The following is a 17,218-nucleotide window of genomic DNA, read 5'->3' as shown; positions in this document are numbered from 1 at the left end:
TTTTTTCTAAAACAATTTTGGAGTGAATTAAAATATTAAATCATATACACTCTCAACTTCCTCTTATGTGCATATTATGTAACCCATATTTTTCTATGGCAGCTAGCTTTTTATAATAATCGCTTTCCCATACTTTGAAATTTGCATAGATTATTCGCTTTTTCAAGTATTTTTCCAGATAACATTTCATCTGGAAGAATACTTGAAGATTTAGGTCTCATCGAGACACTGCATTTTCGGTAACTACGGTGCTTACCAAATCACGGTATTCCGGTATGGACAACAAATGTTAAAAGTACCATGTACCACCGGTCTTTAAGATTATATACATTTTGTGACTGGTCGACGTATATGCGCAAATATACATAAATATTTATTATTATTATTATTATCGCGGACACTGTTGTCGTTGTGCCCTTAGACTTTTGACGTGTCAAAGACTTCGGACGTGTGGGCCGCGCACTGTGGGTAAATACCAGTGTACCACAGACCGTAATATATTATAGTCATGCGCGGGATGCCCCGGCAACTACAGGCGTCTAGCGACTGGTTGTACCCGTGTACCTGGTATTTACCACGCACCTAACAATATTATGTAATACATATATTATACGCTCGCCCGACGACTACCTGTCCCGCTTATTTGTAGTTGTCACCACGGGGAAGATGCGACGGGTAATGGATATCGATTTGTTTCGGTGAGGTCTCGAACAAACGGCCGTCACATGTACACATATGCTCATTGTTATTATAATAATAATATTATATATTATTATCGTGTACACATATAGGTAGAGATACCCGCGGTGTGTATTTATCACGGCGCGAAAAAAAAAATACCGACCCGAACGAGACTTTGACAAGTGGCTCGACCACCCCACCTCACCACCCCCCCCCCTAGACCGACTGTATTACAGACGAGGAGCGGTTAAAAAATAATGGCCGCGTGTACACGCGTGTACGCATATTATACTATATGTATATATACATACATACCGCGGTTACCGCAACTCGGGTGACGTATGAGCGTTTCCGACGAGGTGTCGGTGCCGCGCTCAGGGTGGCCTAATTATATATGCGACGTAGACCGACGACGACGTGAGAGCCGTGGCTGTGGGTGTGGCATTTCGACGGGCCGGTGGCGCGCGGCGGGGGAGGCTTCGCACTTCCGGTAACCGTATTACACATACCGCGCTAATGCTCGTGTGTATATAATATATATATATATATATAGGTACATAATAACACCGATATGATATATAATGGTGAGCGTGTGTGTGTGTGTGTGTGTGTGCGGCACGTCTCAGGGTCGTCACGTACGACGGTCATCAAACCGCTTTTTTACCGCCCCTCTCCCCACCCATTCGCCCACTCAACGGCCATCGTCTCTGCTGCAGCCGGTGGTCCCCGAGTATATTTTAATACTGTACGTGTAATATTTAATAATACATAGATAGGTCTTATATTTAAATGTATTATAAACAAAACAATATAGCTCGTCGTTATTAAAAAAAAAAAAAAATGGATCGCCCAATTACGGAAATTTCGGTTACGAAGGCCGCGAATAAGACGTGATGAAGATTTCGGATTTTACAACGTTATTCGTCATTATAATTAAATACCAATTCGAATATTATACTATTATCTTAGACGGATATTGTGGCGCGAAAATATGATGCACGAGTATCCGTTTGTCAGCGCGATTTTGTCAAGCAGAAAACGTCCAAAAATATGGAAAACTCAGAAACTATTTAACACACTCATCGTCTATTGCAATGCAGTATAATTCAATATACATTTACACACGAATAATACACATTATGCTCATTATCACTGTTAAAAACTGTTTCCTAAATTATGTGTGTGCAATAATGGAATACAATTTGTGGGTGAGTTTGTGCGTTTGACGCCTACTAAAATGTTAAGTGTGGATTGCGTTCTATTGAATTATTGTTGCTTAAATCGTCGACAATTCTTCATCGGCAAAGTGAACATGTCGTAGAGGAAAATATATTATGATATCCCTTTGACGGCATGCCGCACAATAAGTTTCTATTTGTGCCTACGCTGAAAATAAGACTCTCATCTTATTTGTCGGTCTAAAAATAAGACTGAAGATGGTTAAAATACTGAAATACGAAACTGAAATATAAAATATGTTCTAGACACCACTCAGTCCGTCTGCTGCGGGATGATGCGTGTGTTTTTCAAATATAACTACGACATTTGAACGAATTATGCTGTTCGAGTCTTCTTGATTTTTTTTTTTTGTTCGTAACAAAATTAAAAAAGAAAATTAGTACATTTTTTGCGATTATTTCGGGGTTTTTTTTTATTTACAATAACGAAGCAGCAACGGATCTCATTACCACGTGCACATATGCTCTTTTATCCATTTACACAGTTTCGAGTGGCTAGTAATAGGCATTGAGTATATTCAGGATACAGCTATAATGTCTGTGCGTACATTTTATATAATCATAACATTTCATATGATATAGCACAATGATGTAAAATGCATTTACTAATAAGATACTAGAAGCAGACATTAAGCAAAAACAAAAATGGTATTTAGATCTCATCGCCTGACATGCAAGTAAGAAGGAACAAATACTTTGTCTCGACGAATTTTAATTTTGCTTGAACATTTAAAAACAATTTTTACAACTAGGAATGGTTAAGGAATGAATGAATTTGTTTTATACACTACACACATATTTACTAAAAAACACCCATAAACGGTTTTAAAGTTTCATCAAAACGATATAATACATACATCAGAAACTATTTTAAAAACAATAGAATTTTTAACTACGCCAACACTGTTTTTCATTCCTAGCTCTCGAGCATGCGGAAAATGGGAAAAGAAATTCTGTTTAAATCATTTATAAATTGGTCCAAACAGGTTCGTAAGCTTTGCAGTAACAAATTATAAAAATATGGTCTAAACGGCATTTCCCCAAAAATATAACTCGTGCTAGGAAGAGAAACCTTCCAAGGTTCAAGACCATAGATAATAATATACTTAGTATAATATTATTTCTCCTCCAAAAAATACCGTGACTATAATACTATAGTGTTGATATAGCCATGGGATAACATATTAATTTTATAATTTATTAAAAACTCATGATATTATATAATTGGAGATTTCTTCGAGAAATATCACGTTATTAAAATGTTTTAATGACACTGCATGTAGCTTAGGTCAGGCGACACAGCTGTAGGTACCGACTGAATATTTTTCGGTGTTAGTTTATATTATTGTACAATGTACAATGAGAATTGTTTTTTTTTCCAAATCTTGTGGCAAAAATAAAGTTAACAACAATAACAGTATACACGTTTTCCCAAACAACCCGAGTGGGCTTCAGCCCCCCCCCCCAAAAGAACAACCACTAGTAACGCCTATGACAACGATGATAGACGTCGCTCGTGGCACGAAGCCGCAAGAGAGTCCGCGCGACCGTAATTTATAACCTATGGTGTATAGGTATAAACCAACGTACCTGTACGTAATATAGCAACACGTCTATGCACGCGCACGCCGAGCGGTATTATCGTGTCGGTACGAAAATTACAGGGCAAACGACCTATCGATAGGTCATTAATACTGTATTACAACAAATCGGAATTAAACGGCCGTATTGAATTCCTCACTCTCCCTCTCTCGGTGCGCGCGGTCTCTTTTCATTATTTTCGATATGCATATATATACATTTTTTTTTTTTTCATAATAATATCTTTTCATGTTTGCCGCCGCACACGTAAATTACAACGGTAATAATAATAATAATAATAATAATAATAATAATGTATTTTTTCATACAAATTATTATCTCTCTACATCTCGCGCGTTCGCGCTCGCCGTATACGTAAAAAGTGTGCAATAACATGGCGTGGCGGACGATATTATTACAATATAATAATATGAATAATGCGTTTCTTTTCGTTATCGATCGCAGTCCTCGTGCGACGGCAAAGATCGCGGCGGCCGACCGCGATTTATCGGCTTTTAATTATTACAATATAGATCCGACGGCGGTCCCGCACACCGACAAATCGGATTCGTCGCCGCGGTAGACCCGTCGACTCTGGGCACGCATAGTTTCAAGACAACCCATGAATGCTGCCACCTGTACCAAATTTTACGTGAGAGGTCATTCTGCCGTGTTGGTTACACCTTCGGTGTATTGATTAATTAAAAGAAAAATTGACATGATATTTCGACTTAATAGTTTAGCAAAAGACATGTTCTTTTTTTAGATACGAACCGATGAAATAAGTACAATACGTATAAGTAATGCTGTTCATTTCTATAGGCATTGGAGGAAAATTATAATGGAATATCGGTTTCGATTTTTGGTATGTACAAAATAAACACAGAATTACCAAAGCGTAATAATTATTATAATATTGTTCATCTATAAATGTATTATTTTGTAAAATTGTTAAAAAATAATATATCACTAAACTACAAAATAATATTATCAGGTGTCGATCATCAAAGTACCTACGTTCTATATTTGTTCATCTTAAAGTTATTATTTTTATATGTGTTTAAGTTAAACATATCAATATTGTATTTTATAGGTAGCCAAAACAAAAATACTTTTTCTTATAGGTTGTATACAGTCCATGTAACATGCGGGCATGTGTGGCAAGGATCTGTCACTGAGAACGCGGGTGGTCACCCATCCGGAAACTAGTGACACTGGTTAATGCTGGCACTCGGAACAAGTTTGTGACTGAAGCCAAACGTTCCACACCAAGCCATTGTGTTTTTAATTTGTATGTACTAAATACCTGATTAATATTATTTTTTGTGGGGACTCAAATACCCAGTATGCGAATAGAACGAACTGTTAATTTTTTTAAATTTGACATTCGCGGCCACCGAGTTTCTCCTAACAGTCCTAACGCTTCCAATAGCTGAAAACATAACATCTGTTAAAATCAAAGAGTATTAAGCATTAAAAAAATAATACAATTCCACTTGTAACAGATAATGTTGTCATGAGTCTAGTATTAGGTAAGTACGTGTTTATGTTTTTTAGAGGAAATAGCATAACGCACGTCGTTGTAGTATGTGTGTATAATAATATTTACACTTTACGATGTTTTAAGTTTCGAAACAATACGAAAATAGCATTAGCATAATATAACAGTAAAGTGATTTTTTTTATTCTTGTTCAGTTTGGCTCGGTAGGTAAAGAATTATAGGCGTAAAAAAGTGTTAGAAACGATATTCATATTTTAATGCAAAAGTATTACCTGCGCATTAAGTGTGTGTACAATTTATGAATGTTCTCTGAAGAATTTTAAACATTTTGTTAAAAATAAAAACAGATATACTTTCGTTATAAGAAAATTAAAATAGTTTTTGAACATTCCTTAGTAATTGTATCTAAACTATACTACAGATGGTATTTTTTTTTTTTTGATACCAAAAGTTGGCATATGACTCGTCGATTTTCCAGAATTCTTTTCGTACAAACCCCTTTCAAATTTCTCTATCAATGCCCAGACAGCAGCACAGTCAAACCAATTCGACACATCTGTCAACTGCAGCTTGCGGGACACTGGATAGTTTAAGAATTTCACAGAAATCCACTAATTGCCTATAAGATATTAATGTATTCTTTCGTCACGGTTCAGTCGAAGTTTTCCTGCCTATTAATTCGATATTATATTTTAATAGTCCTAACGCGTCATCAAAAACATTTTTAATTGGGACTGTGGAATCACCGGGTGTTTTCAAGACGGTTTGTCGAATGTTTAAAATTGTTGTAGTGATGCCAACTGTTTGATAATATGCTTTTTTGTTGATCATCAGCGTCATATAATATGCGTTGCAATCATTGTATTTTCAGCGACCAAGAAGTCCGTTACGATGAACTACAACATCATCTACCATGGACTATGACTGATTGGATGAATACCCACCTGTTTTGCAATTTGCACCGTGGACGTTCTTGCGGTAAAGGTTTTATATCAAACATAAAAAAGGCAACTAGTTTGATCATTTTTCTATACGATTTTAACGCACATGCGCAATCTACGTATACTAGGGACTTATACAACAATGGAGCTTGGCTCACTCGTATTACGTAACAGGTACCTACTTAACGATATCCGAGTTACTGCGATACTCGTCCGTGGGAATAATGACGAATTTGAAGTATATCGTTTCATCGCGATACGCGATAATATGTCATTTATTCTTCTATAAAAGGTGCGATCCCAGACGAGTCGATTCCAATAACAGCAGTACAATAATATAACGACACGTCCGTGCAGACGAGGTAAGCACCTACTTATGTAGCAGGTATTATTGAAATTGGATTCACGTCAGAAAACGATCGTCGGTCCACATAATTATTGCATATTGTTATTATTCAAAATATTAATGATATGCGTGTATGATATGCCGAGCAGACCGAGGATTGGCCGATGAGCGGTGTGTTTGAATTCACAACGAAATCTAAACGAGCCAATAATGATATTATAAACACAGATGTACCGACGTCAGAACAGCCAGGTAGTTGCATATTATATAGGTTTCCCATATTATAAGTCTTTATTTTAATATACACACACGAGTGTTATAACTTATTATTTCGACTGGTACATATATATATATATGTTATTATTACGATCATCGCGGCGTGTTTAATATTAATAATAATAATAATAATAATAATAATAATAATACGTAGGCACGTCGTCCCGAATCTGTGTACTATTATTATTATTATTATTAGCCGAACGATTTCGGTGGATTGAGTTTGAAAAACGTATAACAGAAGCTCGCGGTGTCTGGATAGCGGTAGTCGTTCTCGTCGGTACAACGGCGGCGTTCATCATCACGTCGCCCAAACGGGCTGTCACTATAATAATATCATATATTATTATGGGCGAACACCGCCGTATAACGTTATTAAAATGCCGAAATCGATAATTAAACGGGTTCGGGCCTCATTACCCTCGTAATATATATATAATCATAGTAGTAATAATATTATTATTATTATTATTACTATAAAGTGGCCCCCGATCGACTGTAGGCTATTATAACGTTTATGTCGGAGCGCGAGTAATAAATTTCGGATGTGAGAAAAAAAAAATTAAAAAGAAAATTCGTAAGCTCGGAGACCCGAAAATAATGATATACGATAATAATAATTCATCATCGCTCAACCCTATGTAGAGGTGTGTGTGTGTGTGTGTGTGTGTGTGTGTGTGTGTGTGTGTAATATTATTTATAAATCGGCTACTTACTACATATTATATTATAATATTATAATATTATAATATTATCATGTAGGTATATAATTAATATACGTAAAGATAGCCGCCGAAACGTTTTCGAATAATTATTATTTATCATAATGATAGTTCCTATATTATATATTACATTATTATTGCTATCGACAGGGAGTCTCTGGCGGTTCGGACTCATTTCGCGTAACATATTTTCATTTAAACGGTTTATACTATTATTATAATAGTAAGAAATACGTTCGCGGACGGACGAGCACACGTAAAATAGCTGCCGGACTGCGAGCTACAATACTATTAATAATAATAATAATTGTACGAAAGCCGATCTGGTCGCAATCCAGATGAAACACAGTCAAGTCCCTCAAATCCACTGATTACTATGGTGCTCAATATTTATCATTATTATTTCTATTGTATTGTAATAATGTGTATTATAGTAGTACGATGCAGTGTGGCAAAAGGTAAACACTGCTTTTCTCGAAAATTATTTACTTTTTTGGAATCATAGTGTTTACTACAGTTTAGAGTGGTTACAAAATTACATTTGAAGTAGAAATTTCATTTTTTACAATTGTGTTGCTTATAATTTTTAAGTGTTTTTCTTAATTTTTGATTTCATATTCCGAAAAAGAATATTTTTCTGAATATTTTTATGCATTAAATCTAAGTTTTGAGCCAGTACCAAATTATAATTAATAGTAAGTATTTTAACATAGTTAATTAGGAAATATAAGTTATTCACTAGTGTTTTTTTGTATTAATAATTGGTAGGTATATAGTTATAACTTTAAGTGTTTAAATTTTAAATTAACAGGTATATAGTAATAAAAGACCAACATCAGACCTAGGTATCAGACCTGGTACCTACACGTTATTTTATTCCGCTCATCGAAACTTTTTTTTTAAAAACACAACAATTAAAAAAATATGCAGTTTTTTTATTGCTTCAAATTATGTGGCGAAATTATTGGTACCTACGCAAATGTTTTCGTCCGGTGAGGTGTAATTATATTGCGTTATAAAATATAAGCTGAGCTGGTGCGGACGTGTTATACCGCAGTAACCGCATTATGGTATCGAGGTGTTAATATTATTATCTGCATTCGCGAACCGACGATTTCGCACAATTCACTCAACACGTGTATAATTGCGGGAAAAACGTTGGATTCGCTTCAACTATCAAGTCGTCGTGTCCCGTTAACCTATTATTATTATCATTATCATCATCTGCTATTATTACGTCATCATTTTAAATTTAATAATCCACCTTGGCCGTCAATGGCGTTTTTATATTATAATATTATTTATATACTATTCATTTCTTGTCACGGTTAGAAAAATATTAAAATATATAATAGAAACCAACAGAAAAATGTATTGCTACTGTCTCAAGGCGATCCATTTAAATATCGGCTGATTGGCAACATGCATTTGTAATTTCATATTCCAAAGCAGAATATGTTTAAAAATAATTCGATACTTAACAACCGAATTTCGGTGTTAGTAGTTTAGTTTATTTTTTAAGTTTAGTAATTTATTAATTGTTATAAATAGAACTGGGATTTATATGTAATATAAAACCAAAAATGTGTACATATAGGTATACTTTGCAATAGCCGTTAAGCTATTATTGTAATGCAAAAGGCTAAAAAAAAAAGGTATAAACTTATGTTATTAAAATGACCAATATATGTAATTAAAAATTTTAAACATTGAATTATTGGAAAATAAAACAATGGAATGTCGAATACAATCGTTGTTGTTAAAATCAAATATAGGTAGGTAGGTAGTGTTTTAATCTTTCAAAATTAAAACCTCAACGATTTAGTTTTAACATTGACTTAAATCTACTAAAATATGAACGTTCCACGTCACAAGATGTTATCGGTGCATTGTGCATATTATTTATGGTTGTATTTCACTAGGTGAAATATTGAGCTCCATCATGGCTTCATTTTCATTATCACAAGTAATACCTAATCTAATATATTTTATATAATCTAAAGTCTTAAATTTGTTAAATATCAAGAAACCCTGCAACTATAGGTAAACACTTACAATATTTGTACGAGTACATCAAAGTATAATTAAACAACTAAACCACCAATTCTGATGAAATAAATTGACAAATTATTTTAATATTCAGTATTCATTCGAAATTTACTAAATACCTATTAAAAACAAAAACAGATATTTTATAAATTATGTAAAAATATGGATTTATGACAAAATATGTAAAAATATACAAAATGCAATATGTCCTATTTTATTGAAAATCACATGAAACAAATTGATCATGTTTTAGTAAAAATATGTATTAGCATATAAATGTCAGTCCTAATTGTAAGTATTTAAAATTTAAATAAGCGGAGTTAGTGGGTCAGCATTGTGCAGTGTACCTACTACTGGTGCACTAACGTAATGCTCATATAAACTTTAAATAGGTACTTATCACGAATTCCCTAATTGTGAAATATGCATTTGGATTTCCTTAAATAATAATATGTTAAATTACACACAAAAATATGATACAATGAAATTATTACCAGTAATTATCCAAACTATCATCATCAAGTGAAAGTGAAACATCTTCTCGTATTCAAACAGATTGAGTGAGAAAGCCGATGAGACTTTTTATGAAAGCTAAATAAACATTGTCAGTCATATTTTTAAACAAATCCATATCATTTTTAATCGATTTAAAATTATTTCGTCTATGACAAAGTTTTATGGAATTATTGACGTAATATTGGCGTCTGTAATTACTTCACTTTAGATTTAACAAATGACTTGCATCTGTCGTGTTTATAGTTATAAGATATGCAAACATGATGCATTAGATCAATACGAAGCGTATTTGTGAACATTTTTGTTAGTTGTAAATAACCGAATTTGGAGAGGACACTGCAAAAAAAAACACACCAATGCATAATATGCACAGCTCTATAGTTATAAGTGTACCTATATTATTATGCTTTATTGATTTATAATTTAAGTCTATGAATTGTCACTTGATCAGTGTCCCTTATTCATTATTGTATATTCTGCAAATATTATTTATCATTAATTACACTACTTAATGATCTATACGCGAATTTCTTTGCATTGAAATAAATTACTTTTACACAGGAACAACTTTTAATTTTTTCCAATTACGTATTATTCCAATTTGTTATTAAGTCATTTGATCATTTCATATATTTTATATCGAGCTCTATAGCGGCGATTTTAATCCAGATTTTATTTAACGTTTCTATGATTTAAATCTTTGATTATGTAAAAATATAATATAAATTGATCTGTTTTTTTCCCGAGGATTAAAATATTTAGTAAATATTTGTATTATATATAAATGATTTTGATAATGCGATTTCTGTGAATCAAATTCAACAACACAAGCACACTGCTCTTTGGAAATTTGTTTTAGAACGTGACATTTTTTCATTCAAACTCACATACATTCACAATAATATTATATTATGCACTATTTTGCCCGAAATAAATGCTTCTTTGAGTTCGAAAGAAAAACATAAAACCTTCACACACACTTGAGCAAAATTGTTACTTTGCCGTCTTCGAGCAAAGATTAGTTAACTACTCTTATTATAAGTGTATAGGTACATTCGTATAACCCACACGGATAGCAATAAAAAGTATAGTATTACAACACTGCACGAAAGAGAATTCTAAGGGGAACGCTCTGAAATAAATGGTCCGCAACGACGCCGGAGCATATCGTACTGAGTCGGTTATTATTTTATTTATGTTGTATCGTTAAACAAGAAAAAAATCGACCTCAAATATGGTACCTACAAAAAATATATATTCTATTTCCGTCCTAAATAATATGTCTTATTTGTTGGGTCATTGTTTTTTCAAGATTATACATAGAAATATAATAATAATATGTCAGTCATCTTCGCGAACTTTGAATCTCATATACCTATGAACCGCATACATTTAACTCATATATACGTTAAGGATCGTTGGAATTGTAGGTAGGTGCGACTCCAAGGTCCGATCTACAGTGAGACTGTCACGACGACTGTTTGGTTTGTTAAACGTATTAATGACTAGATATTGGGTCATTTCCAGTCGCATTTCCGTTCGAAAAATTATTTAATGCACAATATAATATACTACGATCTGTACAGTTTACCGGCACACTCGTCAAAAATTACAAGGGTTGTTTGGTCGCCGATTGAGCTTTGAGTTTATGAATTTCCAATCGAACGATGCCGCCAGGTGCGTTCGCTTGAGTTATGTAATAATTTCTTACATGTCGCATTTCGGTGTGCAAAACAGTATAAAGTTATTTTGTAAGTTACATAAATGCCATCGAATCGCTATCGCTACCGCATTTGAATAAACATATATTTTGAATTCGTATGTGTTCTGTTAGCGATAATTTGAGTTCAAAACATCAGTCTCTGGAGTGAATAGGTAGAAGAATCATGACAGTGACAGCAATCGAAAAAAAATACAATAAAAACGGGCGTGGTGGGGATGGTGGTGATGGGGGTAAAAAGCATATAATATATTATTATTCACGAGACGTGCGGAGGACAGAAAACCGTCGAAAATCCATACGATAATAGTATAACATACCTATCGTATTCGGCGGGAGGCGGGAAATTTGCAAACGCGTTACCCCGCGAGCGCCCCCGAAACGAAAACAGTCGAGGATACAATATATTATTAAAATAATAATATTATATAGGACGGAAATTGAATATTAATAAAACCACTCGGGCGGAGACCACGACACGATATTAATAAATAATCGCTGTCGTGCATTGAAGGGTTATATTAATGTATTATAGTAGGTACCGTGAGGGGCGGGTCGCGTGTAAGACAAAAGAAAAATATAATAATAGTGAATTGAAAAATTAAAAGTTCTAATATACCTACAATGCCGGAACCGTAATATACTGGAACGGCGGTTCGTCCAGCGATTTCTGGGTAACAGGGGTTACTCCTCTTATGAAGCCCTCCCCCCTCCCCCGATGGCGTATAAAATCTGGGAGGGGGAATATATCATACAGAATACAAAATATGCAGTACACATCGTGCCGGAAATTTCAGATCGAATTTTGAAAACAGTAATTTATTATAGCGCTCACCTATTTTATAATGAATGATAATAAATCAATTAATGGCTGGTATAGGTAGCAACTATAATATAGATGTAGGTAGGTAGACTACGTTTCTACTCCGAATGGCTTATCGTATTTTTAACGGATAATTTGGAAAAACAAATAGAGGAAAGCGTGAAAATTGAGTTACGATAAAAACTTACGGCTTAGTATAAGTTACATTTTATATAGACTGAGTGATTTTACACTTAAAATACATCATTAGCTCAAAAAATCAGCATTTTTAATAATAACTTTTTACGATCTTAAGTCGTTGCGCGACAACATTTAAAAACTAACTATACATTTTATTATTTTTAATCGTTATTATATTTCAAGTTTTTTGACATTTTTGAACAATACTACATTTTTCATTTCATATTCCAGAACAAAATATTTTTTTGTAAATTGAAATGTGCAGGGTACTATTAGTAATGTACTAATGTAAACTATGTTTGTTTTGATGAACAACGTACAAGAGTAGGTATAATTGACCAAGATTTTTCAGCGAGCCCTGGCTACTCTACCCCATACATTTCATAGGTAATTATAAGTTGTAATAGTTCATTAATTCAGAACTCAATTTTTATCCATCAACATTTTCAAACCAATATTCTGAACATTCTTTTTTTAAACAAATAAAACTTTTATTTTATTTTAAACACGTTGTCTTGTTTTTGTAAAATGACTCGAATATAATTTTAAAAACCAAAAAACTCTTTGATTGTTAACTGTTAAATGTTAATATAATCACCATGGAAAATTAGCCCGATATAGGTTATATTAGTGGCAGTGAAGAGTTGCTTATAAGACATGTCAAAACATGGCAACACGCATATCATGTGTACAGCCGGTACACATATTATGTATTATGTCTATTACTTGCGTTCATTATATAAGTACAATATTTAATAAAAATTCATTATGTGCTCGTTCTGAGATAACTATAAATTGTTGACAAACATAAACATTAGCCATGTATGATCAGGAGCGAATGGACCTCAACTTGACCGAAACCCTCGACGCAACTCTCGGCCCAGAACCAGACCAGATCAAAAAAACGCTGCAATTTCTAAAATTAACCAATTTAATGAACCAAATATAATTGTACATAATATACGAACTTAATGTTTTATAATATAAGTAGTAAGTAAGAATTGTTAACTAATGGCCTTTGCTGCCGAGTTTTATTTTTAAAGATCAATAAAAAAAAAAAAAAAAACATTAGCCATCATACGTTCGGTTACGTAATATTCTTTCTTTGAAGACCTCATGAAAATTTGAAACTTCTTTTTTTATTTAAAAATTCCTAACATTTGCAATCTAAAGTTTCTATCTAAAGCTTGAAAATGTATTACAATCATTGTTCGTTGTTTTCAAAACTCTTATATTTAAATGATAAATAATAATTTTTATTAAACGATATTATTTTGTCAATGTGTTGAAATTGAAAGCATATTATTAATCATGGATACTTGAAACATTCCACCTTCACTTATATTTTAATCAACATTTTCGAATTTGCTTAGTTTTCTTTCATGTATTATAAAGATGTAATACAAAGTTCCTCATAAGGTGTCCCTACGGCCATTTTTTGTACATATTTTTATATCGATAAAACATATTCACAATTTTATTGATTCGCATCCGCCCTTTTTTCTCAGAAAACGATTTTTCATAGGTATATTGTATAATGATTTATAATTGAATTCAAACCTTTTACATTATGGAGTAGTGTTTTGCTTTTATTTTTATTTTTCATATAATTTGTATATAAAATAATGACTGGTGGCTATCGTTCACACAAGTGCTTCTTGGAAAATGAGAATTTTCTCTATCCAGTCAATATATTTACTTTTACTGATTTCATTGAGAAAATATTCTATAATATTCTATAATTACTCTTCTATGGGCACTTGGGAAAATATATTAATTTAGTTTATAAAGGAAAGTATTGAAATCATTGTTTTTCATTTGATTTTAAGGGTGAGTAGGCTCGAGAGACCTTCGATTAAGCCCCCACAGGTTTCCTTCAACGACTAAAGCCCGTTACAATCGCCCCCGCGACGACACGGTGGACGTATTACGAATACGACAGGTGATATAATTGTTATATTTGTAATAATAGTATTGTCATAGGTGGGTACCCGTTGTGTAATATAGAGGCTTCGCGGTTTTCGCGGTGGCGAGCAATAACAATAATAATAATAATAATAATAATAGTCACAATAATCGTGGCGGAGAAGAAGGCGGCGGCGGCGTTTTAAATTACAGGGCGAGGTGCCGCACACCATTGATTGGTTATTAATAGCGACGTTGCACACAATAATAGCTACCTATAATAATATTATACAACCCGCGCACACACACACACACACACACCCACACACACACACACACACACAGACACTCACACACTCAGTTACACACGTACACACAGACATAAACTTACATAGATTATACACTGTAGTACAACCGAAGGTGTTTTCCCGCGTCACTCCCCGTCCTCTCTCGTGAATAATAATAATATCTTCCTGCACACACACACACACACACACACACACACACACACACGATAAAGCCTGTGTAATAATAATATTATAATGCGAGTGTTTTTTTTTTTTTTTCGTCTCCTGCGGCCGTCCCGGTCGGGTCTTTTCCTTTTCAAATCTTCACGCTGTTGCACGCGGACGAGCGGACGAGCGGACGAGCGGGAGGGGCGGGCGTGCGCGCGTAATAAATGTAAAACGAATCTGGGCGCGCGCGAGCACACACACCACGCACAGGCGATGTCCGATCGGCCGCCGACAAACGCGCGAGAAATAAATATATTGTTATTATTATTATTACTATATACGCGTGTTGTAGATATTAATAACGATATTTTATATAGTGAAGAAATTTAGTGAACGCGACTTTTTATCGGCTCTGTTAATCGACGCGTTATCGGCGCTGTTAAATCTTAATTATATCGTCTCCGCGCATGATGTTAGGCATAATATTATTTTATACAAATTATTACGATGGTCTTCGAATCCGCCGCCGTCTCCGGTCCTGTAGAGTCGAACCGCACACACGCCACTCCATACATAACATTATGTATTATTTTATTTTATTATGATATAGCTACACGGGCGGACCCGCCGAGCGTTTCCGGTGGTGTGTGTGTGTGTGTGTGAGAACACGACGAACCGTTTTGGCGCGCACACCCATCCGCGTCTGAGTTCCGCATCCTAGACGGACGTAACACAAACAGCGATTCGGCAAACGATCGTTGTCGTGTCGAAAAGTACGAACGTTCTAGGAAGTGTTTTTTTTTCTCACATAAATTTAAAGTCGATACCAATGTTTTCTAGAAATTTGGCTATGTTTTCAACCGAGGTACTTACCTAATAATTCTTATGTAGTCATCATTTTTAAAATGTTTCTCCTTTTTTGATTGACGGATTTTGTTTTGACTTTAAACGTACTACAAACTAAAACGGTTTTCTAAGAATTTCAATAGGTGTATAAAAATTTGAGTTCCGAATGAGTAGTTAGGGGCTGTGGGGAAAGGGACAAATAGAGGTTACAGTATTACAGCCCGTTCTCAAATGTCAATTCTGTAGACTCGAGGTGCCATGTTTGTTACGAGAGATGTTTTTTAGGAGAAATTATAGATAAACTATTACCAAAAATTTAATTTTATATTGTACGGGGCTACGGAGGTTACCATAATACGAATCACAGATGTGTGACAGTGTCAAACATTATTATAGGTACCCTGTGCCTACAACCCATTTATAATAAACTAAATTGATGATAATTCTCAGTGCACATATTATAGTCAACCGCAGACATACACTAATTAGGTACCTAATAATAATACTATACAAGAGATATATTTATATTAGGTGGGTATACTACCATAATAATTTAATTAAAATAAATCTTGAAAATAATGTCTGAATTAAAAAAAAATAAAATTAAAGTTACCTAGAGAAGCCACATACACATTTATTGAAATTATCGAAATCATTGGAAAGTTTTCTCTTGTTCCGAAGTATTCAATATTTATTTTTTTTTTTTAAGGTTTGAACTGCGTGGTTATTAGCCGGCCTTACATTATTTACATTGGAAACATGTTGAATTTACATTATAGTTCTTTACATTAAATTAAAATTAAATTCACTGCGCTTGTTACTCGTATATACACCATTAGGCAGTTTTATAACCACATACGTCTACTTATTTTTAGAGAAATTAAATAATAATATTATTATTTTAATTGTTAGACAACTACGTAACTGAGCTGTTACATTAACAATTTAAGCATCACCCTTAAACGACGCTATGCAGTTCCGCTTGTGTAGGTATCACACGAGACATTTCTCGTGTGTTTTAATAACTCGGCTATTAAAAATACGATTTCGTGTATGATGTATGTATAAATATAGAGAGAGAGATGAGTCTGCACGAATGAAATGAAGTTAAATAATCGGTTTCGTCGTGGTCGTTTTTCTTTTTGCCAACGTGTAAATCGTGTTGTGCGTACTTCCTATACACATGTCTACACAAACACACACACACACACACACTTAAGGTGCGGCGGCGGTATGACGTGCTAGATGGCCTGTGAAAAGCTTTCCGAATTAGTGAACTATATTCATCGGGAGTTCTTGGCGACATCGATATAATTAGCGGGGCGATAGACGAACGCCACGGGCGGGCGCGCCCGTGATTTATCGCCCCCGCGGGAGCGGACGGACGCGCGTTTTGGTACGTTGCCTAAAAAAATACGCCTTCGTACGCCGCCGCGC

The 17,218-nt window shown here is 34.2% G+C and overlaps 1 protein-coding gene across 1 annotated transcript in view; it reads right to left on the bottom strand.

Annotated features, from left to right (window-relative positions):
• LOC111032210 (T-box transcription factor TBX20-like) overlaps positions 1–17,218 on the bottom strand; it is a 68,082-nt gene that overhangs the window by 3,588 nt on the left and 47,276 nt on the right. The window lies entirely within an intron of this gene.

The sequence above is a fragment of the Myzus persicae genome, unplaced genomic scaffold, assembly GCF_001856785.1.
Source record: "Myzus persicae strain clone G006 unplaced genomic scaffold, MPER_G0061.0, whole genome shotgun sequence".
NCBI lineage: Eukaryota > Metazoa > Arthropoda > Insecta > Hemiptera > Aphididae > Myzus > Myzus persicae.
This window is presented reverse-complemented; position numbering and strand designations above follow the sequence as displayed.